The sequence below is a fragment of the Narcine bancroftii genome, chromosome 4 (assembly GCF_036971445.1).
Source record: "Narcine bancroftii isolate sNarBan1 chromosome 4, sNarBan1.hap1, whole genome shotgun sequence".
Taxonomy (NCBI): Eukaryota; Metazoa; Chordata; class Chondrichthyes; order Torpediniformes; family Narcinidae; genus Narcine; species Narcine bancroftii.
In genome coordinates, this window is record NC_091472.1 from 136571991 (window position 1) to 136595525 (window position 23535).

Genomic DNA, 23535 nt, shown 5'->3' on the forward strand with positions numbered 1-23535 from the left:
CCTGCCTCAGATTCCCTGCCTCAGATTCCCTGCCTCTGATTCCCCGCATCTGATTCCCCGCCTCTGATTCCCCGCCTCTGATTCCCCGCCTCTGATTCCCCGCCTCAGATTCCCCGGCTCTGATTCCCTGCATCAGATTCCCTGCATCAGGTTCCCTGCCTCTGATTCCCCGCATCTGATTCCCTGCCTCTGATTCCCTGCCTCTGATTCCCCGCCTCTGATTCCCCGCCTCTGATTCCCCTCCTCTGATTCCCCGCCTCCATTTCCGCGCAACTTTCCCGGCCTCCGTTTCCCCAGATCTCTTACCCCGCCTCTGATCCCACACCTCTGATTCCCCGCCTCTGATTCCCCGCCTCTGATTCCCCGCCTCTGATTCCCCACCTCTGATTCCCCGACTCTGTCTCTGCGCCTCTCTTTCACCTCCACTCTTTCCCCTCCACTCTTTCCGCACCTCTCTTTCCCTCCCTCAATTTCAACAACTCAGTTTGATCTGTTTTGTGTACCCCATTTTCAACACACAAGTTCCAACCACTATGTTTCACCCATCTCTTTCCCCGCCTCTATTTATCCACCTATGCTTACCCGCCTCTGTTTACCCGCCTGTTTCCCCGCCTCTGATTCCCCAGCTTTGATTCCCCGCCTCTCTTTCCCTGCCTCTATTTCCGCGCCTCTTTCTCTGCCTCTTTTCCCCACATCTCTTTTCCCCCCCTCTGATTCCCCGCATCTGAATCCGCGCCTCTGATTCCCCACCTGAGATTCCCTGCCTCAGATTCCCCTCCTCTCTTTCCCTGCCTTTATTTGTGCCCCTCTTTCTCTGCCTCTCTTTCCACACATCTCTTTTCCCCCCTCTGATTCCCTGCCACTGAATCCGCGCCTCTGATTCCCCACCTCAGATTCCCAGCCTCAGATTACCCACCTCAGACTCCCTGCCTCAGATTCCCTGCCTCAGATTCCCTACCTCAGATTCCCTGCCTCAGATTCCCTGCCTATGATTCCCTGCCTCTGATTCCCTGCCTCAGATTCCCTGCGTCTGATTCCCCGCATCTGATTCCCCGCCTCTGATTCCCCACCTCTGATTCCCCGCCTCTGATTCCCCGCCTCTGATTGCCCGCCTCTGATTCCCCGCCTCTGATTCCCAGCATCTGATTCCCCGCCTCAGATTCCCCGGCTCTGATTCCCTGCCTCAGATTCCCTGCCTCAGATCCTCTGCCTCTGATTCCCCGCATCTGATTACCCGCCTCTGTTTCCCCGCCTCAGATACCACGCCTCTGATTCCCCGCCTCTGATTCCCCGCCTCAGATTCCCCGGCTCTGATTCCCTGCCTCTGATTCCCCGCATCTGTTTCCCCGACTCTGATTCCCCGCCTCTGATTCCCCGCCTCTGATTCCCCGCCTCTGATTCCCCGTCTCAGATTCCCCGCCTCTGATTCCCCGTCTCTGATTCCCCGCCTCAGATTCCCTGCCTATGATTCCCTGCCTCTGATTCCCTTCCTCTGTTTCCCTGCCCCTGATTCCCTGCCACTGATTCTGCGCCTCTGATTCCACGCCTCTCTTTCCGTGTCTCTGATTCCCCGCCTCTTATTGCCTCCCTCTGATGCCCTGCCTCCCTTTGCCTCCCTCTATTTCCGTGCCTATTTCTCTGCATCTCGTTTACCACATCTCATTTCCCCCCTCTGATAACCCGCCTCTGATTCCCCGCATCTGATTCCCCGCCTCAGATTCCCCGGCTCTGATTCCCTGCCTCAGATTCCCCGCCTCTGATTCCCCGCCTCTGATTCCCCGCCTCTGATTCCCCGCTTCTGATTCCCTGCCTCTGATTCCCCGCCTCAGATTCCCCAGCTCTGATTCCCTGCCTCAGATTCCCTGCGTCAGATTCCCCGCCTCAGATTCCCTGCCTCAGATTCCCTGCCTCTGATTCCCGCATCTGATTCCCCGCCTCTGATTCCCCGCCTCTGATTCCCCGCCTCTGATTCCCCGCCTCTGATTCCCCGCCTCTGATTCCCCGCCTCTGATTCCCCGACTCAGATTCCCCGGCTCTGATTCCCTGCCTCAGATTCCCTGGCTCAGATTCCCTGCCTCAGATTCCCTGCCTCTGATTCCCTGCATCTGATTCCCCGCCTCTGATTCCCCGCCTCTGATTCCCCACCTCTGATTCCCCGCCTCTGCTTCCTCTCCTCTGATTCCCCGCCTCCCTTTCCGCGCAACTTTCCCGGCCTCCGTTTCCCCACATCTCTTTCCCCGCCTCTGATTCCCCGCCTCTGATTCCCCGCCTCTGATTCCCCACCTCTGATTCCCCGCCTCTGTCTCTGCGCCTCTCTTTCACCTCCACTCTTTCCCCTCCACTCTTTCCGCGCCTCTCTTTCTCTCCCTCAATTTCAACAACTCTGTTTGATCTGTTTTGTGTACCTCATTTTCAACACACAAGTTCCAACCACTATGTTTTGCCCACCTCTTTCGCCGCCTCTATTTATCCGTCTATGTTTACCTGCCTCTGTTTACCCACCTGTTTCCCCGCCTCTGATTCCCCACCTTTGATTCCCCACCTCTCTTTCCCTGCCTCTATTTCCGCGCCTCTTTCTCTGCCTCTCTTTCCCCACATCTCTTCCCCCCCTTGATTCCCCGCATCAGAATCCGCGCCTCTGATTCCCCACCTCAGATTCCCCACCTCAGATTCCCCTCCTCTCTTTCCCTGCCTTTATTTGTGCCCCTCTTTCTCTTCCTCTGTTTCCACACATCTCTTTTCCCCCCTCTGATTCCCCGCCACTGAATCCGCGCCTCTGATTCCCCATCTCAGATTCCCTGGTTCAGATTCCCTGCCTCAGATTCCCTGCCTTAGATTCCCTGCCTCAGATTCCCTGCCTCAGATTCCCTGCCTCAGATTCCCTGCCTCAGATTCCCTGCCTCAGATTCCCTGCCTCAGATTCCCTGCCTATGATTCCCTGCCTCTGATTCCCTGCCTCTGATTCCCTGCCCCTGATTCCCTGCCACTGATTCCGCGCCTCTGATTCCACGCCTCTATTTCCGTGTCTCTGATTCCCCGCCTCTGATTCCCCGGCTCTGATTCCCTGCCTCAGATTCCCTGCCTCAGATTCCCCGCATCAGATTCCCTGCCTCAGATTCCCTGCCTCTGATTCCCTGCCTCTGATTCCCCGCCTAAGATTCCCCGGCTCCGATTCCCTGCCTCAGATTCCCTGCTTCAGATTCCCTGCGTCTGATTCCCCACCTCTGATTCCCCGCCTCTGATTCCCTGCCTCTGATTCCCCGCCTCTGATTCCCCGCCTCTGATTCCCCGCCTCTGATTCCCCGCCTCTGATTCTCCGCCTCAGATTCCCCGCCTCTCTTTCCCTGCCTCTATTTCCGAGCCTCTTTCTCTGCCTCTCTTCCCCACATCTCTTTTCCCCCCCTGTTTCCCCGCATCTGAATCCGCGCCTCTGATTCCCCACCTCAGATTCCCCGCCTCAGATTCCCCTCCTCTTTTTCCTTGCCTTTATTTGTGCCCCTCTTTCTCTGCCTCTCTTTCCCCACATCTCTTTTCCCCCCACTGATTCCCTGCCACTGAATCCACGCCTCTGATTCCCCACCTCAGATTCCCAGCCTCAGATTACCCACCTCAGACTCCCTGTCTCAGATTCACTGCCTCAGATTCCCTGCCTCAGATTCCCTGCCTCAGATTCCCTGCCTATGATTCCCTGCCTCTGATTCCCTGCCTCTGATTCCCTGCCTCTGATCCCCCTGCCTCTGATTCCCTGCCTCTGATTCCCTGCCTCTGATTCCCTGCCCCTGATTCCCTGCCTCTGATTCCACGCCTCTGATTCCACGCCTCTCTTTCCGTGTCTCTGATTCCCCGCCTCTGATTCCCTCCCTCTGATACCCTGCCTCTCTTTGACTCCCTCTATTTCCGTGCCTATTTCTCTGCATCTCGTTTACCACACCTCATTTCCCCCCTCTGATTACCCGAATCCGATTACCCGCCTCTGATTCCCCGCCTCTGATTCCCCGCCTCTGATTCCCCGCCTCTGATTCCCCGCCTCTGATTCCCTGCCTCTGATTCTCCGCCTCAGATTCCCCGGCTCTGATTCCCTGCCTCAGATTCCCTGCGTCAGATTCCCTGCCTCAGATTCCCTGCGTCTGATTCCCTGCCTCTGATTCCCTACGTCTGATTCCCCGCCTCAGATTCCCCGGCTCTGATTCCCTGCCTCAGATTCCCTGCTTCAGATTACCTGCGTCTGATTCTCCGCATCTGATTCCCCGCATCTGATTCCCCGCCTCTGATTCCCCTCCTCTGATTCCTCGCCTCTGATTCCCCGCCTCTGATTGCCCGCCTCTGATTCCCCGCCTCTGATTCCCCGCCTCTGTTACCCCGCCTCAGATTCCCCGGCTCTGATTCCCTGCCTCAGATTTCCTGCCTCAGATTCTCTGCCTCTGATTCCCCGCATCTGATTACCCGCCTCTGATTCCCCGCCTCAGATACCCCGCCTCTGATTCCCCGCCTCTGATTCCCCGCCTCAGATTCCCCGGCTCTGATTCCCTGCCTCTGATTCCCCGCATCTGTTTCCCCGCCTCTGATTCCCCGTCCCTGATTCCCCACCTCAGATTCCCCGGCTCTGATTCCCCGCCTCTGATTCCCCGCCTCTTATTCCCCGCATCTGATTCCCCACCTCTGATTCCCCGCCTCTGATTCCCCGCCTCTGATTCCCCGCCTCTGATTCCCCGCCTCAGATTCCCCGGCTCTGATTCCCCGCCTCAGATTCCCCGGCTCTGATTCCCTGCCTCAGATTCCCCGCCTCTGATTACCAGCCTCTGATTCCCTGCCTCTGATTCCCCGCCTATAATTCCCCGCCTCTGATTCCCCGCCTCTGATTCCCCGCCTCTGATTCTCGGCCTCAGATTCCCCGCCTCAGATTCCATGCCTCAGATTCCCTGCCTCTGATTCCCCGCATCTGATTCCCCGCCTCTGATTCCCTGCCTCTGATTCCCCGCCTCTGATTCCCCGCCTCTGATTCGCCGCCTCTGATTCCCCGCCTCTGATTCCCCGACTCAGATTCTCCGGCTCTGATTCCCTGCCTCAGATTCCCTGGTTCAGATTCCCTGCCTCAGATTCCCTGCCTCTGATTCCCTGCATCTGATTCCCCGCCTCTGATTCCTCGCCTCTGATTCCCCGCCTCTGATTCCCCGCCTCTGATTCCCCTCCTCTGATTCCCCGCCTCCATTTCCGCGGAACTCTCCCAGCTTCTGTTTCCCCACATCTCTTTCCCCGCCTCTGATTCCACGCCTCTGATTCCCCGCTTCTGATTCCCCGCCTCTGATTCCCCGCCTCTGATTCCCCACCTCTGATTCCCCGCCTCTGTCTCTGCGCCTCTCTTTCACCTCCACGCTTTCCCCTCTACTCTTTCCGTGCCTCTCTTTCCCTCCCTCAATTTCAACAACTCTGTTTGATCTGTTTTGTGTACCTCATTTTCAACACACAAGTTCCAACCACTATGTTTTTCCGACCTCATTCCCCGCCTCTATTTATCCGACTATGTTTACCTGCCTCTGTTTACCCGCCTGTTTCCCCGCCTCTGATTCCCCACCTTTGATTCCCCGCCTCCATTTCGGCGCCTCTTTCTCTGCCTCTCTTTCCCCATATCTCTTTTCCCCCCTCTGATTCCCCGCAACTGAATCCGCGCCTCTGATTCCCCACCTCAGATTCCCCGCCTCAGATTACCCACCTCCGACTCCCTGCCTCAGATTCCCTGCCTCAGATTCCCTGCCTCAGATTCCCTGCCTCAGATTCCCTGCCTCAGAATCCATGCCTATGATTCCCTGCCTCTGATTCCCTGCCTCTGAATCCCTGCCTCTGATTCCCTGCCTCTGATTCCCTGCCTCTGATTCCCTGCCTCTGATTCCCTGCCTCTGATTCCCTGCCCCTGATTCCCTGCCTCTGATTCCGCGCCTCTGATTTCACGCCTCTCTGTCCATGTCTCTGATTCCCCGCCTCTGATTCCCTGCCTCTGGTACCCTGCCTCTCTTTGCCTGCCTCTATTTCCGTGCCTCTTTCTCTGCATCTCGTTTACCACATCTTATTTCCCCCCTCTGATTACCCGCCTCTGATTCCCCGCCTCTTATTCCCCGCCTCAGATTCCCCGGCTCTGATTCCCTTCCTCTGATTCCCCGCCTCAGATTCCCCGGCTCTGATTCCCTGCATCAGATTCCCTGCCTCAGATTCCCTGCCTCTGATTCCCCGCCTCTGATTACCCGCCTCTGATTCCCCGGCTATGATTCCCTGCCTCAGATTCCCTGCCTCAGATTCCCTGCCTCAGATTCCCTGCCTCAGATTCCCTGCCTCAGATTCCCTGGCTCAGATTCCCTGCCTCTGATTCCCCGCATCTGATTCCCCGCCTCTGATTCCCCGCCTCTGATTCCCCGCCTCAGATTCCCCGGCTCTGATTCCCTGCATCAGATTCCCTGCATCAGGTTCCCTGCCTCTGATTCCCCGCATCTGATTCCCTGCCTCTGATTCCCCGCCTCTGATCCCACACCTCTGATTCCCCGCCTCTGATACCCCGCCTCTGATTCCCCGCCTCTGATTCCCCACCTCTGATTCCCCGACTCTGTCTCTGCGCCTCTCTTTCACCTCCACTCTTTCCCCTCCACTCTTTCCGCGCCTCTCTTTCCCTCCCTCAATTTCAACAACTCAGTTTGATCTGTTTTGTGTACCCCATTTTCAACACACAAGTTCCAACCACTATGTTTCACCCATCTCTTTCCCCGCCTCTATTTATCCACCTATGCTTACCCGCCTCTGTTTACCCGCCTGTTTCCCCGCCTCTGATTCCCCACCTTTGATTCCCCGCCTCTCTTTCCCTGCCTCTATTTCCGCGCCTCTTTCTCTGCCTCTTTTCCCCACATCTCTTTTCCCCCCCTCTGATTCCCCGCATCTGAATCCGCGCCTCTGATTCCCCACCTGAGATTCCCTGCCTCAGATTCCCCTCCTCTCTTTCACTGCCTTTATTTGTGCCCCTCTTTCTCTGCCTCTCTTTCCCCACATCTCTTTTCCCCCCTCTGATTCCCTGCCACTGAATCCGCGCCTCTGATTCCCCACCTCAGATTCCCAGCCTCAGATTACCCACATCAGACTCCCTGCCTCAGATTCCCTGCCTCAGATTCCCTGCCTCAGATTCCCTACCTCAGATTCCCTGCCTCAGATTCCCTGCCTATGATTCCCTGCCTCTGATTCCCTGCCTCAGATTCCCTGCGTCTGATTCCCCGCATCTGATTCCCCGCCTCTGATTCCCCACCTCTGATTCCCCGCCTCTGATTCCCCGCCTCTGATTGCCCGCCTCTGATTCCCCGCCTCTGATTCCCCGCTTCTGATTCCCTGCCTCTGATTCCCCGCCTCAGATTCCCCGGCTCTGATACCCTGCCTCAGATTCCCTGCCTCAGATTCCCCGCATCAGATTCCCTGCCTCAGATTCCCTGCCTCTGATTCCCTGCCTCTGATTCCCCGCCTAAGATTCCCCGGCTCTGATTCCCTGCCTCAGATTCCCTGCTTCAGATTCCCTGCGTCTGATTCCCCGCCTCTGATTCCCCGCCTCTGATTCCCTGCATCTGATTCCCCGCCTCTGATTCCCCGCCTCTGATTCCCCGCCTCTGATTCTCCGCCTCAGATTCCCCGCCTCTCTTTCCCTGCCTCTATTTCCGAGCCTCTTTCTCTGCCTCTCTTCCCCACATCTCTTTTCCCCCCCTCTGTTTCCCCGCATCTGAATCCGCGCCTCTGATTCCCCACCTCAGATTCCCCGCCTCAGATTCCCCTCCTATCTTTCCCTGCCTTTATTTGTGCCCCTCTTTCTCTGCCTCTCTTTCCCCACATCTCTTTTCCCCCCTCTGATTCCCTGCCACTGAATCCACGCCTCTGATTCCCCACCTCAGATTCCCAGCCTCAGATTACCCACCTCAGACTCCCTGCCTCAGATTCCCTGCCTCAGATTCCCTGCCTCAGATTCCCTGCCTCAGATTCCCTGCCTATGATTCCCTGCCTCTGATTCCCTGCCTCTGATTCCCTGCCTCTGATCCCCCTGCCTCTGATTCCCTGCCTCTGATTCCCTGCCTCTGATTCCCTGCCCCTGATTCCCTGCCTCTGATTCCACGCCTCTGATTCCACGCCCCTCTTTCCGTGTCTCTGATTCCCCGCCTCTGATTCCCTCCCTCTGATACCCTGCCTCTCTTTGACTCCCTCTATTTCCGTGCCTATTTCTCTGCATCTCGTTTACCACACCTCATTTCCCCCCTCTGATTGCCCGCCTCCGATTACCCGCCTCTGATTCCCCGCCTCTGATTCCCCGCCTCTGATTCCCCGCCTCTGATTCCCCGCCTCTGATTCCCTGCCTCTGATTCTCCGCCTCAGATTCCCCGGCTCTGATTCCCTGCCTCAGATTCCCTGCGTCAGATTCCCTGCCTCAGATTCCCTGCATCTGATTCCCTGCCTCTGATTCCCTGCGTCTGATTCCCCGCCTCAGATTCCCCGGCTCTGATTCCCTGCTTCAGATTCCCTGCGTCTGATTCCCCGCATCTGATTCCCCGCATCTGATTCCCCGACTCTGATTCCCCACCACTGATTCCCCGCCTCTGATTCCCCGCCTCTGATTGCCCGCCTCTGATTCCCCGCCTCTGATTCCCCGCCTCTGTTACCCCGCCTCAGATTCCCCGGCTCTGATTCCCTGCCTCAGATTTCCTGCCTCAGATTCTCTGCCTCTGATTCCCCGCATCTGATTACCCGCCTCTGATTCCCCGCCTCAGATACCCCGCCTCTGATTCCCCGCCTCTGATTCCCCGCCTCAGATTCCCCGGCTCTGATTCCCTGCCTCTGATTCCCCGCATCTGTTTCCCCGCCTCTGATTCCCCGCCTCTGATTCCCCACCTCAGATTCCCCGGCTCTGATTCCCCGCCTCTGATTCCCCGCCTCTTATTCCCCGCATCTGATTCCCCACCTCTGATTCCCCGCCTCTGATTCCCCGCCTCTGATTCCCCGCCTCTGATTCCCCGCCTCTGATTCCCCGGCTCTGATTCCCCGCCTCAGATTCCCCGGCTCTGATTCCCTGCCTCAGATTCCCCGCCTCTGATTACCAGCCTCTGATTCCCTGCCTCTGATTCCCCGCCTCTAATTCCCCACCTCTGATTCCCCGCCTCTGATTCCCCGCCTCTGATTCTCGGCCTCAGATTCCACGCCTCAGATTCCATGCCTCAGATTCCCTGCCTCTGATTCCCCGCATCTGATTCCCCGCCTCTGATTCCCTGCCTCAGATTCCCCGCCTCTGATTCCCCGCCTCTGATTCCCCACCTCTGATTCCCCGCCTCTGATTCCCCGACTCAGATTCTCCGGCTCTGATTCCCTGCCTCAGATTCCCTGGCTCAGATTCCCTGCCTCAGATTCCCTGCCTCTGATTCCCTGCATCTGATTCCCCGCCTCTGATTCCTCGCCTCTGATTCCCCGCCTCTGATTCCCCGCCTCTGATTCCCCTCCTCTGATTCCCCGCCTCCATTTCCGCCCAACTCTCCCAGCTTCTGTTTCCGCACATCTCTTTACCCGCCTCTGATTCCACGCCTCTGATTCCCCGCTTCTGATTCCCCGCCTCTGATTCCCCGCCTCTGATTCCCCACCTCTGATTCCCCGCCTCTGTCTCTGCGCCTCTCTTTCACCTCCACTCTTTCCCCTCCAATCTTTCCGTGCCTCTCTTTCCCTCCCTCAATTTCAACAACTCTGTTTGATCTGTTTTGTGTACCTCATTTTCAACACACAAGTTCCATCCACTATGTTTTGCCCACCTCTTTCCCCGCCTCTATTTATCCGACTATGTTTACCTGCCTCTGTTTACCTGCCTGTTTCCCCGCCTCTGATTCCCCACCTTTGATTCCCCGCCTCTCTTTCCCTGCCTCTATTTCCGCGCCTCTTTCCCTGCCTCTCTTTCCCCACATCTCTTTCCCCCCCTCTGATTCCCCGCATCAGAATCTGCGCCTCTGATTCCACACCTCAGATTCCCCGCCTCAGATTCCGCTCCTCTCTTTCCCTTCCTTTATTTGTGCCCCTCTTTCTCTGCCTTTCTTTCCCCAAATCTCTTTTCCCCTCTCTGATTCCCCGCCACTGAATCCGCACCTCTGATTCCCCACCTCAGATTCCCCGCCTCAGATTACCCACCTCAGACTCCCTGCCTCAGATTCCCTGCCTCAGATTCCCTGCCTCAGATTCCCTGCCTCAGATTCCCTGCCTCAGATTCCCTGCCTCTGATTCCCTGCCTCTGATTCACTGCCTCTGATTCCCTGCCTCTGATACCCTGCCTCTGAATCCCTGCCTCTGATTCCCTGCCTCTGATTCCCTGCCCCTGATTCCCTGCCTCTGATTCCGCGCCTCTGATTCCACGCCTTTCTATCCATGTCTCTGATTCCCCGCCTCTGATTACCCCCCTCTGATTCCCCGCCTCTGATTCCCCGCCTCTGATTCCCCGCCTCTGATTCCCCGCCTCTGATTCCCCGCCTCTGATTCCCTCCCTCTGATACCCTGCCTCTCTTTGACTCCCTCTATTTCCGTGCCTATTTCTCTGCATCTCGTTTACCACATCTCATTTCCCCCCTCTGATTACCCCCCTCTGATTCCCTGCCTCTGATTCCCCGCCTCTGATTCCCCGCCTCTGATTCCCCGCCTCTGATTCCCCGCCTCTGATTCCCTGCCTCTGATTCCCTGCCTCAGATTCCCCGGCTCTGATTCCCTGCCTCAGATTCCCTGCGTCAGATTCCCTGCCTCAGATTCCCTGCCTCTGATTCCCTGCCTCTGATTCCCTGCCTCTGATTCCCCGCCTCAGATTCCCCGGCTCTGATTCCCTGCCTCAGATTCCCTGCCTCAGATTCCCTGCGTCTGATACCCCGCATCTGATTCCCCACATCTGATTCCCCGCCTCTGATTCCCCACCTCTGATTCCCCGCCTCTGATTCCCCGCCTCTGATTGCCCACCTCTGATTCCCCGCTTCTGATTCCCCGCCTCTGATTCCCCGCCTCAGATTCCCCGGCTCTGATTCCCTGCCTCAGATTTCCTGCCTCAGATTCTCTGCCTCTGATTCCCCTCATCTGATTACCCGCCTCTGATTCCCCGCCTCAGATCCCCCGCCTCTGATTCCCCGCCTCTGATTCCCCGCCTCAGATTCCCCGTCTCTGATTCCCTGCCTCTGATTCCCCGCATCTGTTTCCCCGCCTCTGATTCCCCGCCTCTGATTCCCCGCCTCAGATTCCCCGGCTCTGATTCCCCGCCTCTGATTCCCCGCCTCTTATTCCCCGCCTCTGATTCCCCGCCTCTGATTCCCCGCCTCTGATTCCCCGCCTCTGATTCCCCGCCTCTGATTCCCCGCCTCAGATTCCCCGGCTCTGATTCCCCGCCTCAGATTCCCCGGCTCTGATTCCCTGCCTCAGATTCCCCGGCTCTGATTCCCTGCCTCAGATTCCCTGCGTCAGATTCCCTGCCTCAGATTCCCTGCGTCTGATTCCCTGCCTCTGATTCCCTGCGTCTGATTCCCCGCCTCAGATTCCCCGGCTCTGATTCCCTGCCTCAGATTCCCTGCTTCAGATTCCCTGCGTCTGATTCCCCGCATCTGATTCCCCGCATCTGATTCCCCGCCTCTGATTCCCCGCCTCAGATACCCCGCCTCTGATTCCCCGCCTCTGTTTCCCCGCCTCAGATTCCCCGGCTCTGATTCCCTGCCTCTGATTCCCCGCATCTGTTTCCCCGCCTCTGATTCCCCGCCTCTGATTCCCCACCTCAGATTCCCCGGCTCTGATTCCCCGCCTCTGATTCCCCGCCTCTTATTCCCCGCATCTGATTCCCCACCTCTGATTCACCACCTCTGATTCCCCGCCTCTAATTCCCCGCCTCTGATTCCCCGCCTCAGATTCCCCGGCTCTGATTCCCCGCCTCAGATTCCCCGGCTCTGATTCCCTGCCTCAGATTCCCCGCCTCTGATTACCAGCCTCTGATTCCCTGCCTCTGATTCCCCGCCTCTAATTCCCCGCCTCTGATTCCCCGCCTCTGATTCCCCGCCTCTGATTCTCGGCCTCAGATTCCCCGCCTCAGATTCCATGCCTCAGATTCCCTGCCTCTGATTTCCCGCATCTGATTCCCCGCCTCTGATTCCCTGCCTCTGATTCCCCGCCTCTGATTCCCCGCCTCTGATTCCCCGCCTCTGATTCCCCGCCTCTGATTCCCCGACTCAGATTCTCCGGCTCTGATACCCTGCCTCAGATTCCCTGGTTCAGATTCCCTGCCTCAGATTCCCTGCCTCTGATTCCCTGCATCTGATTCCCCGCCTCTGATTCCTCGCCTCTGATTCCCCGCCTCTGATTCCCCGCCTCTGATTCCCCTCCTCTGATTCCCCGCCTCCATTTCCGCGCAACTCTCCCAGCTTCTGTTTCCCCACATCTCTTTCCCCGCCTCTGATTCCACGCCTCTGATTCCCCGCTTCTGATTCCCCGCCTCTGATTCCCCGCCTCTGATTCCCCGCCTCTGATTCCCCGCCTCTGATTCCCCGACTCAGATTCTCCGGCTCTGATTCCCTGCCTCAGATTCCCTGGTTCAGATTCCCTGCCTCAGATTCCCTGCCTCTGATTCCCTGCATCTGATTCCCCGCCTCTGATTCCTCGCCTCTGATTCCCCGCCTCTGATTCCCCGCCTCTGATTCCCCTCCTCTGATTCCCCGCCTCCATTTCCGCGCAACTCTCCCAGCTTCTGTTTCCCCACATCTCTTTCCCCGCCTCTGATTCCACGCCTCTGATTCCCCGCTTCTGATTCCCCGCCTCTGATTCCCCGCCTCTGATTCCCCACCTCTGATTCCCCGCCTCTGTCTCTGCGCCTCTCTTTCACCTCCACGCTTTCCCCTCTACTCTTTCCGTGCCTCTCTTTCCCTCCCTCAATTTCAACAACTCTGTTTGATCTGTTTTGTGTACCTCATTTTCAACACACAAGTTCCAACCACTATGTTTTTCCCACCTCATTCCCCGCCTCTATTTATCCGACTATGTTTACCTGCCTCTGTTTACCCGCCTGTTTCCCCGCCTCTGATTCCCCACCTTTGATTCCCCGCCTCCATTTCCGCGTTTCTTTCTCTGCCTCTCTTTCCCCATATCTCTTTTCCCCCCTCTGATTCCCCGCAACTGAATCCGCACCTCTGATTCCCCACCTCAGATTCCCCGCCTCAGATTACCCACCTCCGACTCCCTGCCTCAGATTCCCTGCCTCAGATTCCCTGCCTCAGATTCCCTGCCTCAGATTCCCTGCCTCAGAATCCCTGCCTATGATTCCCTGCCTCTGATTCCCTGCCTCTGAATCCCTGCCTCTGATTCCCTGCCTCTGATTCCCTGCCTCTGATTCCCTGCCTCTGATTCCCTGCCTCTGATTCCCTGCCCCTGATTCCCTGCCTCTGATTCCGCGCCTCTGATTTCACGCCTCTCTGTCCATGTCTCTGATTCCCCGCCTCTGATTCCCTGCCTCTGGTACCCTGCCTCTCTTTGCCTGCCTCTATTTCCGTGCCTCTTTCTCTGCATCTCGTTTACCACATCTTATTTCCCCCCTCTGATTCCCCGCCTCAGATTCCCCGGCTCTGATTCCCTTCCTCTGATTCCCCGCCTCAAATTCCCCGGCTCTGATTCCCCGCCTCTGATTCCCCGCCTCTGATACCCCGCCTCCGATTCCCCGGCTCTGATTCCCTGCCTCAGATTCCCTGCGTCAGATTCCCTGCCTCAGATTCCCTGCCTCTGATTCCCCGCCTCTGATTACCCGCCTCTGATTCCCCGGCTATGATTCCCTGCCTCAGATTGCCTGCCTCAGATTCCCTGCCTCAGATTCCCTGCCTCAGATTCCCTGCCTCTGATTCCCCGCATCTGATTCCCCGCCTCTGATTCCCCGCCTCTGATTCCCAGCCTCTGATTCCCCGCCTCAGATTCCCCGGCTCTGATTCCCTGCATCAGATTCCCTGCATCAGGTTCCCTGCCTCTGATTCCCCGCATCTGATTCCCTGCCTCTGATTCCCTGCCTCTGATTCCCCGCCTCTGATTCCCCGCCTCTGATTCCCCTCCTCTGATTCCTCGCCTCCATTTCCGCGCAACTTTCCCGGCCTCCGTTTCCCCACATCTCTTACCCCGCCTCTGATCCCACACCTCTGATTCCCCGCCTCTGATTCCCCGCTTCTGATTCTCCGCCTCTGATTCCCCACCTCTGATTCCCCGACTCTGTCTCTGCGCCTCTCTTTCACTTCCACTCTTTCCCCTCCACTCTTTCCGCGCCTCTCTTTCCCTCCCTCAATTTCAACAACTCAGTTTGATCTGTTTTGTGTACCCCATTTTCAACACACAAGTTCCAACCACTATGTTTCACCCATCTCTTTCCCCGCCTCTATTTATCCACCTATGCTTACCCGCCTCTGTTTACCCGCCTGTTTCCCCGCCTCTGATTCCCCACCTTTGATTCCCCGCCTCTCTTTCCCTGCCTCTATTTCCGCGCCTCTTTCTCTGCCTCTTTTCCCCACATCTCTTTTCCCCCCCTCTGATTCCCCGCATCTGAATCCGCGCCTCTGATTCCCCACCTGAGATTCCCCGCCTCAGATTCCCCTCCTCTCTTTCCCTGCCTTTATTTGTGCCCCTCTTTCTCTGCCTCTCTTTCCCCACATCTCTTTTCCCCCCTCTGATTCCCTCCCACTGAATCCGCGCCTCTGATTCCCCACCTCAGATTCCCAGCCTCAGATTACCCACCTCAGACTCCCTGCCTCAGATTCCCTGCCTCAGATTCCCTGCCTCAGATTCCCTACCTCAGATTCCCTGCCTCAGATTCCCTGCCTATGATTCCCTGCCTCTGATTCCCTGCCTCAGATTCCCTGCGTCTGATTCCCCGCATCTGATTCCCCGCCTCTGATTCCCCACCTCTGATTCCCCGCCTCTGATTCCCCGCCTCTGATTGCCCGCCTCTGATTCCCCGCCTCTGATTCCCAGCCTCTGATTCCCCGCCTCAGATTCCCCGGCTCTGATTCCCTGCCTCAGATTCCCTGCCTCAGATCCTCTGCCTCTGATTCCACGCATCTGATTACCCGCCTCTGTTTCCCCGCCTCAGATACCACGCCTCTGATTCCCCGCCTCTGATTCCCCGCCTCAGATTCCCCGGCTCTGATTCCCTGCCTCTGATTCCCCGCATCTGTTTCCCCGCCTCTGATTCCCCGCCTCTGATTCCCCGCCTCTGATTCCCCGCCTCTGATTCCCCGTCTCAGATTCCCCGCCTCTGATTCCCCGTCTCTGATTCCCCGCCTCAGATTCCCCGGCTCTGATTCCCTGCCTCAGATTCCCTGCCTCAGATTCCCTGCCTCAGATTCCCTGCCTCTGATTCCCTGCCTCTGATTCCCCTCCTCTGATTCCCCACCTCTAATTCCCCGCCTCTGATTCCCCACCTCTGATTCCCCGCCTCTGACTCTCCGCCTCAGATTCCCCGCCTCAGATTCCCTGCCTCAGATTCCCTGCCTCTGATTCCCGCATCTGATTCCCCGCCTCTGATTCCCCGCCTCTGATTCCCCGCCTCTGATTCCCTGCCTCAGATTCCCTGCCTCAGATTCCCTGCCTCAGATTCCCTGGCTATGATTCCCTGCCTCTGATTCCCTTCCTCTGTTTCCCTGCCCCTGATTCCCTGCCACTGATTCTGCGCCTCTGATTCCACGCCTCTCTTTCCGTGTCTCTGATTCCCCACCTCTGATTCCCCGCCTCCCTTTCCGCGCAACTTTCCCGGCCTCCGTTTCCCCACATCTCTTTCCCCGCCTCTGATTCCCCGCCTCTGATTCCCCGCCTCTGATTCCCCGCCTCTGATTCCCCACCTCTGATTCCCCGCCTCTGTCTCTGCGCCTCTCTTTCACCTCCACTCTTTCCCCTCCACTCTTTCCGCGCCTCTCTTTCTCTCCCTCAATTTCAACAACTCTGTTTGATCTGTTTTGTGTACCTCATTTTCAACACACAAGTTCCAACCACTATGTTTTGCCCACCTCTTTCGCCGCCTCTATTTATCCGTCTATGTTTACCTGCCTCTGTTTACCCACCTGTTTCCCCGCCTCTGATTCCCCACCTTTGATTCCCCACCTCTCTTTCCCTGCCTCTATTTCCGCGCCTCTTTCTCTGCCTCTCTTTCCCCACATCTCTTTCCCCCCCCTGATTCCCCGCATCAGAATCCGCGCCTCTGATTCCCCACCTCAGATTCCCCGCCTCAGATTCCCCTCCTCTCTTTCCCTGCCTTTATTTGTGCCCCTCTTTCTCTGCCTCTGTTTCCACACATCTCTTTTCCCCCCTCTGATTCCCCGCCACTGAATCCGCGCTTCTGATTCCCCATCTCAGATTCCCTGGTTCAGATTCCCTGCCTCAGATTCCCTGCCTCAGATTCCCTGCCTCAGATTCCCTGCCTCAGATTCCCTGCCTCAGATTCCCTGCCTCAGATTCCCTGCCTATGATTCCCTGCCTCTGATTCCCTGCCTCTGATTCCCTGCCCCTGATTCCCTGCCACTGATTCTGCGCCTCTGATTCCACGCCTCTATTTCTGTGTCTCTGATTCCCCGCCTCTGATTCCCTCCCTCTGATGCCCTGCCTCCCTTTGCCTCCCTCTATTTCCGTGCCTATTTCTCTGCATCTCGTTTACCACATATCATTTCCCCCCTCTGATTACCCGCCTCTGATTCCCCGCCTCTGATTCCCCGCCTCAGATTCCCCGGCTCTGATTCCCTGCCTCAGATTCCCCACCTCTGATTCCCCGCCTCTGATTCCCCGCCTCTGATTCCCCGCCTCTGATTCCCCGCTTCTGATTCCCTGCCTCTGATTCCCCGCCTCAGATTCCCCGGCTCTGATTCCCTGCCTCAGATTCCCTGCCTCAGATTCCCCGCATCAGATTCCCTGCCTCAGATTCCCTGCCTCTGATTCCCTGCCTCTGATTCCCCGCCTAAGATTCCCCGGCTCTGATTCCCTGCCTCAGATTCCCTGCTTCAGATTCCCTGCGTCTGATTCCCCGCCTCTGATTCCCCGCCTCTGATTCCCTGCATCTGATTCCCCGCCTCTGATTCCCTGCCTCTGATTCCCCGCCTCTGATTCTCCGCCTCAGATTCCCCGCCTCTCTTTCCCTGCCTCTATTTCCGAGCCTCTTTCTCTGCCTCTCTTCCCCACATCTCTTTTCCCCCCCTCTGTTTCCCCGCATCTGAATCCGCGCCTCTGATTCCCCACCTCAGATTCCCCGCCTCAGATTCCCCTCCTCTCTTTCCCTGCCTTTATTTGTGCCCCTCTTTCTCTGCCTCTCTTTCCCCACATCTCTTTTCCCCCCTCTGATTCCCTGCCACTGAATCCACGCCTCTGATTCCCCACCTCAGATTCCCAGCCTCAGATTACCCACCTCAGACTCCCTGCCTCAGATTCCCTGCCTCAGATTCCCTGCCTCAGATTCCCTGCCTCAGATTCCCTGCCTATGATTCCCTGCCTCTGATTCCCTGCCTCTGATTCCCTGCATCTGATCCCCCTGCCTCTGATTCCCTGCCTCTGATTCCCTGCCTCTGATTCCCTGCCCCTGATTCCCTGCCTCTGATTCCACACCTCTGATTCCACGCCTCTCTTTCCGTGTCTCTGATTCCCCGCCTCTGATTCCCTCCCTCTGATACCCTGCCTCTCTTTGACTCCCTCTATTTCCGTGCCTATTTCTCTGCATCTCGTTTACCACACCTCATTTCCCCCCTCTGATTACCCGCCTCCGATTACCCGCCTCTGATTCCCCGCCTCTGATTCCCCGCCTCTGATTCCCCGCCTCTGATTCCCCACCTCTGATTCCCTGCCTCTGATTCTCCGCCTCAGATTCCCCGGCTCTGATTCCCTGCCTCAGATTCCCTGCGTCAGATTCCCTGCCTCAGATTCCCTGCGTCTGATTCCCTGCCTCTGATTCCCTGCGTCTGATTCCCCGCCTCAGATTCCCCGGCTCTGATTCCCTGCCTCAGATTCCCTGCTTCAGATTCCCTGCGTCTGATTCCCCGCATCTGATTCCCCGCCTCTGATTCCCAACCTCTGATTCCCCGCCTCTGATTCCCCGCCTCTGATTGCCCGCCTCTGATTCCCCGCCTCTGATTCCCCGCCTCTGTTACCCCGCCTCAGATTCCCCGGCTCTGATTCCCTGCCTCAGATTTCCTGCCTCAGATTCTCTGCCTCTGATACCCCGCATCTGATTACCCGCCTCTGATTCCCCGCCTCAGATACCCCGCCTCTGATTCCCCGCCTCTGATTCCCCGCCTCAGATTCCCCGGCTCTGATTCCCTGCCTCTGATTCCCCGCATCTGTTTCCCCGCCTCTGATTCCCCGCCTCTGATTCCCCACCTCAGATTCCCCGGCTCTGATTCCCCGCCTCTGATTCCCCGCCTCTTATTCCCCGCATCTGATTCCCCACCTCTGATTCCCCGCTTCTGATTCCCCGCCTCTGATTCCCCGCCTCTGATTCCCCGCCTCAGATTCCCCGGCTCTGATTCCCCGCCTCAGATTCCCCGGCTCTGATTCCTTGCCTCAGATTCCCCGCCTCTGATTACCAGCCTCTGATTCCCTGCCTCTGATTCCCCGCCTCTAATTCCCCGCCTCTGATTCCCCGCCTCTGATTCCCCGCCTCTGATTCTCGGCCTCAGATTCCCCGCCTCAGATTCCATGCCTCAGATTCCCTGCCTCTGATTCCCCGCATCTGATTCCCCGCCTCTGATTCCCTGCCTCTGATTCCCCGCCTCTGATTCCCCGCCTCTGATTCCCCGCCTCTGATTCCCCGCCTCTGATTCCCCGACTCAGATTCTCCTGCTCTGATTCCCTGCCTCAGATTCCCTGGCTCAGATTCCCTGCCTCAGATTCCCTGCCTCTGATTCCCTGCATCTGATTCCCCGCCTCTGATTCCTCGCCTCTGATTCCCCGCCTCTGATTCCCCGCCTCTGATTCCCCTCCTCTGATTCCCCGCCTCCATTTCCGCGCAACTCTCCCAGCTTCTGTTTCCGCACATCTCTTTCCCCGCCTCTGATTCCACGCCTCTGATTCCCCGCTTCTGATTCCCCGCCTCTGATTCCCCGCCTCTGATTCCCCACCTCTGATTCCCCGCCTCTGTCTCTGCGCCTCTCTTTCACCTCCACTCTTTCCCCTCCAATCTTTCCGTGCCTCTCTTTCCCTCCCTCAATTTCAACAACTCTGTTTGATCTGTTTTGTGTACCTCATTTTCAACACACAAGTTCCATCCACTATGTTTTGCCCACCTCTTTCCCCGCCTCTATTTATCCGACTATGTTTACCTGCCTCTGTTTACCTGCCTGTTTCCCCGCCTCTGATTCCCCACCTTTGATTCCCCGCCTCTCTTTCCCTGCCTCTATTTCCGCGCCTCTTTCTCTGCCTCTCTTTCCCCACATCTCTTTCCCCCCCTCTGATTCCCCGCATCAGAATCCGCGCCTCTGATTCCACACCTCAGATTCCCCGCCTCAGATTCCGCTCCTCTCTTTCCCTTCCTTTATTTGTGCCCCTCTTTCTCTGCCTTTCTTTCCCCAAATCTCTTTTCCCCCCTCTGATTCCCCGCCACTGAATCCGCACCTCTGATTCCCCACCTCAGATTCCCCGCCTCAGATTACCCACCTCAGACTCCCTGCCTCAGATTCACTGCCTCAAATTCCCTGCCTCAGATTCCCTGCCTCAGATTCCCTGCCTCAGATTCCCTGCCTCTGATTCACTGCCTCTTATTCACTGCCTCTGATTCCCTGCCTCTGATACCCTGCCTCTGAATCCCTGCCTCTGATTCCCTGCCTCTGATTCCCTGCCCCTGATTCCCTGCCTCTGATTCCGCGCCTCTGATTCCACGCCTCTCTTTCCATGTCTCTGATTCCCCGCCTCTGATTCCCTGCCTCTGATACCCTGCCTCTCTTTGGCTGCCTCTATTTCCGTGCCTCTTTCTCTGCATCTCGTTTACCACATCTCATTTCCCCCCTCTGATTCCCCGCCTCAGATTCCCCGGCTCTGATTCCCTGCCTCAGATTCCCAGCCTCTGATTCCCCGCCTCTGATTCGCCACCTCTGATTCCCCGCCTCTGATTCACCACCTCTGATTCCCCGCCTCTGATTCCCCGCCTCTGATTCCACACCTCAGATTCCCCGGCTCTGATTCCCTGCCTCAGATTCCCTGCCTCTGATTACCCCCCTCTGATTCCCCGCCTCTGATTCCCCACCTCTGATTCCCCACCTCTGATTCCCCGCCTCTGATTCCCCGCCTCTGATTCCCTCCCTCTGATACCCTGCCTCTCTTTGACGCCCTCTATTTCCGTGCCTATTTCTCTGCATCTCGTTTACCACATCTCATTTCCCCCCTCTGATTACCCCCATCTGATTCCCCGCCTCTGATTCCCCGCCTCTGATTCCCCGCCTCTGATTCCCCGCCTCTGATTCCCCGCCTCTGATTCCCTGCCTCTGATTCCCTGCCTCAGATTCCCCGGCTCTGATTCCCTGCCTCAGATTCCCTGCGTCAGATTCCCTGCCTCAGATTCCCTGCCTCTGATTCCCTGCCTCTGATTCCCTGCCTCTGATTCCCCGCCTCAGATTCCCCGGCTCTGATTCCCTGCCTCAGATTCCCTGCCTCAGATTCCCTGCGTCTGATACCCCGCATCTGATTCCCCGCATCTGATTCCCCGCCTCTGATTCCCCACCTCTGATTCCCCGCCTCTGATTCCCCGCCTCTGATTGCCCACCTCTGATTCCCCGCTTCTGATTCCCCGCCTCTGATTCCCCGCCTCAGATTCCCCGGCTCTGATTCCCTGCCTCAGATTTCCTGCCTCAGATTCTCTGCCTCTGATTCCCCTCATCTGTTTACCCACCTCTGATTCCCCGCCTCAGATCCCCCGCCTCTGATTCCCCGCCTCTGATTCCCCGCCTCAGATTCCCTGCTTCAGATTCCCTGCGTCTGATTCCCCGCATCTGATTCCCCGCATCTGATTCCCCGCCTCTGATTCCCCACCTCTGATTCCCCGCCTCTGATTCCCCGCCTCTGATTGCCCGCCTCTGATTCCCCGCCTCTGATTCCCCGCCTCTGTTACCCCGCCTCTGATTGCCCGCCTCTGATTCCCCGCCTCTGATTCCCCGCCTCTGTTACCCCGCCTCAGATTCCCCGGCTCTGATTCCCTGCCTCAGATTTGCTGCCTCAGATTCTCTGCCTCTGATTCCACGCCTCAGATACCCCGCCTCTGATTCCCCGCCTCTGATTCCCCGCCTCAGATTCCCCGGCTCTGATTCCCTGCCTCTGATTCCCCGCATCTGTTTCCCCACCTCTGATTCCCCGCCTCTGATTCCCCGCCTCTGATTCACCACCTCTGATTCCCCGCCTCAGATTCCCCGGCTCTGATTCCCCGCCTCAGATTCCCCGGCTCTGATTCCCTGCCTCAGATTCCCCGCCTCTGATTCCCCGCCTCTGATTCCCTGCCTCTGATTCTCCGCCTCAGATTCCCCGCCTCAGATTCCATGCCTCAGATTCCCTGCCTCTGATTCCCCGAATCTGATTCCCCGCCTCTGATTCCCTGCCTCTGATTCCCCGCCTCTGATTCCCCGCCTCTGATTCCCCGCCTCTGATTCCCCGCCTCTGATTCCCCGCCTCTGATTCCCCGACTCAGATTCTCCGGCTCTGATTCCCTGCCTCAGATTCCTTGGCTCAGATTCCCCGCCTCTGATTTCCCACCTCTGATTCCCCGCCTCTGTCTCTGCGCCTCTCTTTCACCTCCACTCTTTCCCCTCCAATCTTTCCATGCCTCTCTTTCCCTCACTCAATTTCAACAACTCTGTTTGATCTGTTTTGTGTACCTCATTTTCAACACACAAGTTCCAACCACTATGTTTTGCCCACCTCTTTCCCCGCCTCTATTTATCCGACTATGTTTACCTGCCTCTGTTTACCTGCCTGTTTCCCCGCCTCTGATTCACCACCTCTGATTCCCCGCCTCAGATTCCCCGGCTCTGATTCCCTGCATCAGATTCCCTGCCTCAGATTCCCTGCCTCTGATTCCCCGCCTCTGATTACCCGCCTCTGATTCCCCGGCTATGATTCCCTGCCTCAGATTCCCTGACTCAGATTCCCTGCCTCAGATTCCCTGCCTCAGATTCCCTGCCTCAGATTCCCTGGCTCAGATTCCCTGCCTCTGATTCCCCGCATCTGATTCCCCGCCTCTGATTCCCCGCCTCTGATTCCCCGCCTCAGATTCCCCGGCTCTGATTCCCTGCATCAGATTCCCTGCATCAGGTTCCCTGCCTCTGATTCCCCGCATCTGATTCCCTGCCTCTGATTCCCCGCCTCTGATCCCACACCTCTGATTCCCCGCCTCTGATACCCCGCCTCTGATTCCCCGCCTCTGATTCCCCACCTCTGATTCCCCGACTCTGTCTCTGCGCCTCTCTTTCACCTCCACTCTTTCCCCTCCACTCTTTCCGCGCCTCTCTTTCCCTCCCTCAATTTCAACAACTCAGTTTGATCTGTTTTGTGTACCCCATTTTCAACACACAAGTTCCAACCACTATGTTTCACCCATCTCTTTCCCCGCCTCTATTTATCCACCTATGCTTACCCGCCTCTGTTTACCCGCCTGTTTCCCCGCCTCTGATTCCCCACCTTTGATTCCCCGCCTCTCTTTCCCTGCCTCTATTTCCGCGCCTCTTTCTCTGCCTCTTTTCCCCACATCTCTTTTCCCCCCCTCTGATTCCCCGCATCTGAATCCGCGCCTCTGATTCCCCACCTGAGATTCCCCGCCTCAGATTCCCCTCCTCTCTTTCACTGCCTTTATTTGTGCCCCTCTTTCTCTGCCTCTCTTTCCCCACATCTCTTTTCCCCCCTCTGATTCCCTGCCACTGAATCCGCGCCTCTGATTCCCCACCTCAGATTCCCAGCCTCAGATTACCCACATCAGACTCCCTGCCTCAGATTCCCTGCCTCAGATTCCCTGCCTCAGATTCCCTACCTCAGATTCCCTGCCTCAGATTCCCTGCCTATGATTCCCTGCCTCTGATTCCCTGCCTCAGATTCCCTGCGTCTGATTCCCCGCATCTGATTCCCCGCCTCTGATTCCCCACCTCTGATTCCCCGCCTCTGATTCCCCGCCTCTGATTGCCCGCCTCTGATTCCCCGCCTCTGATTCCCCGCTTCTGATTCCCTGCCTCTGATTCCCCGCCTCAGATTCCCCGGCTCTGATTCCCTGCCTCAGATTCCCTGCCTCAGATTCCCCGCATCAGATTCCCTGCCTCAGATTCCCTGCCTCTGATTCCCTGCCTCTGATTCCCCGCCTAAGATTCCCCGGCTCTGATTCCCTGCCTCAGATTCCCTGCTTCAGATTCCCTGCGTCTGATTCCCCGCCTCTGATTCCCCGCCTCTGATTCCCTGCATCTGATTCCCCGCCTCTGATTCCCCGCCTCTGATTCCCCGCCTCTGATTCTCCGCCTCAGATTCCCCGCCTCTCTTTCCCTGCCTCTATTTCCGAGCCTCTTTCTC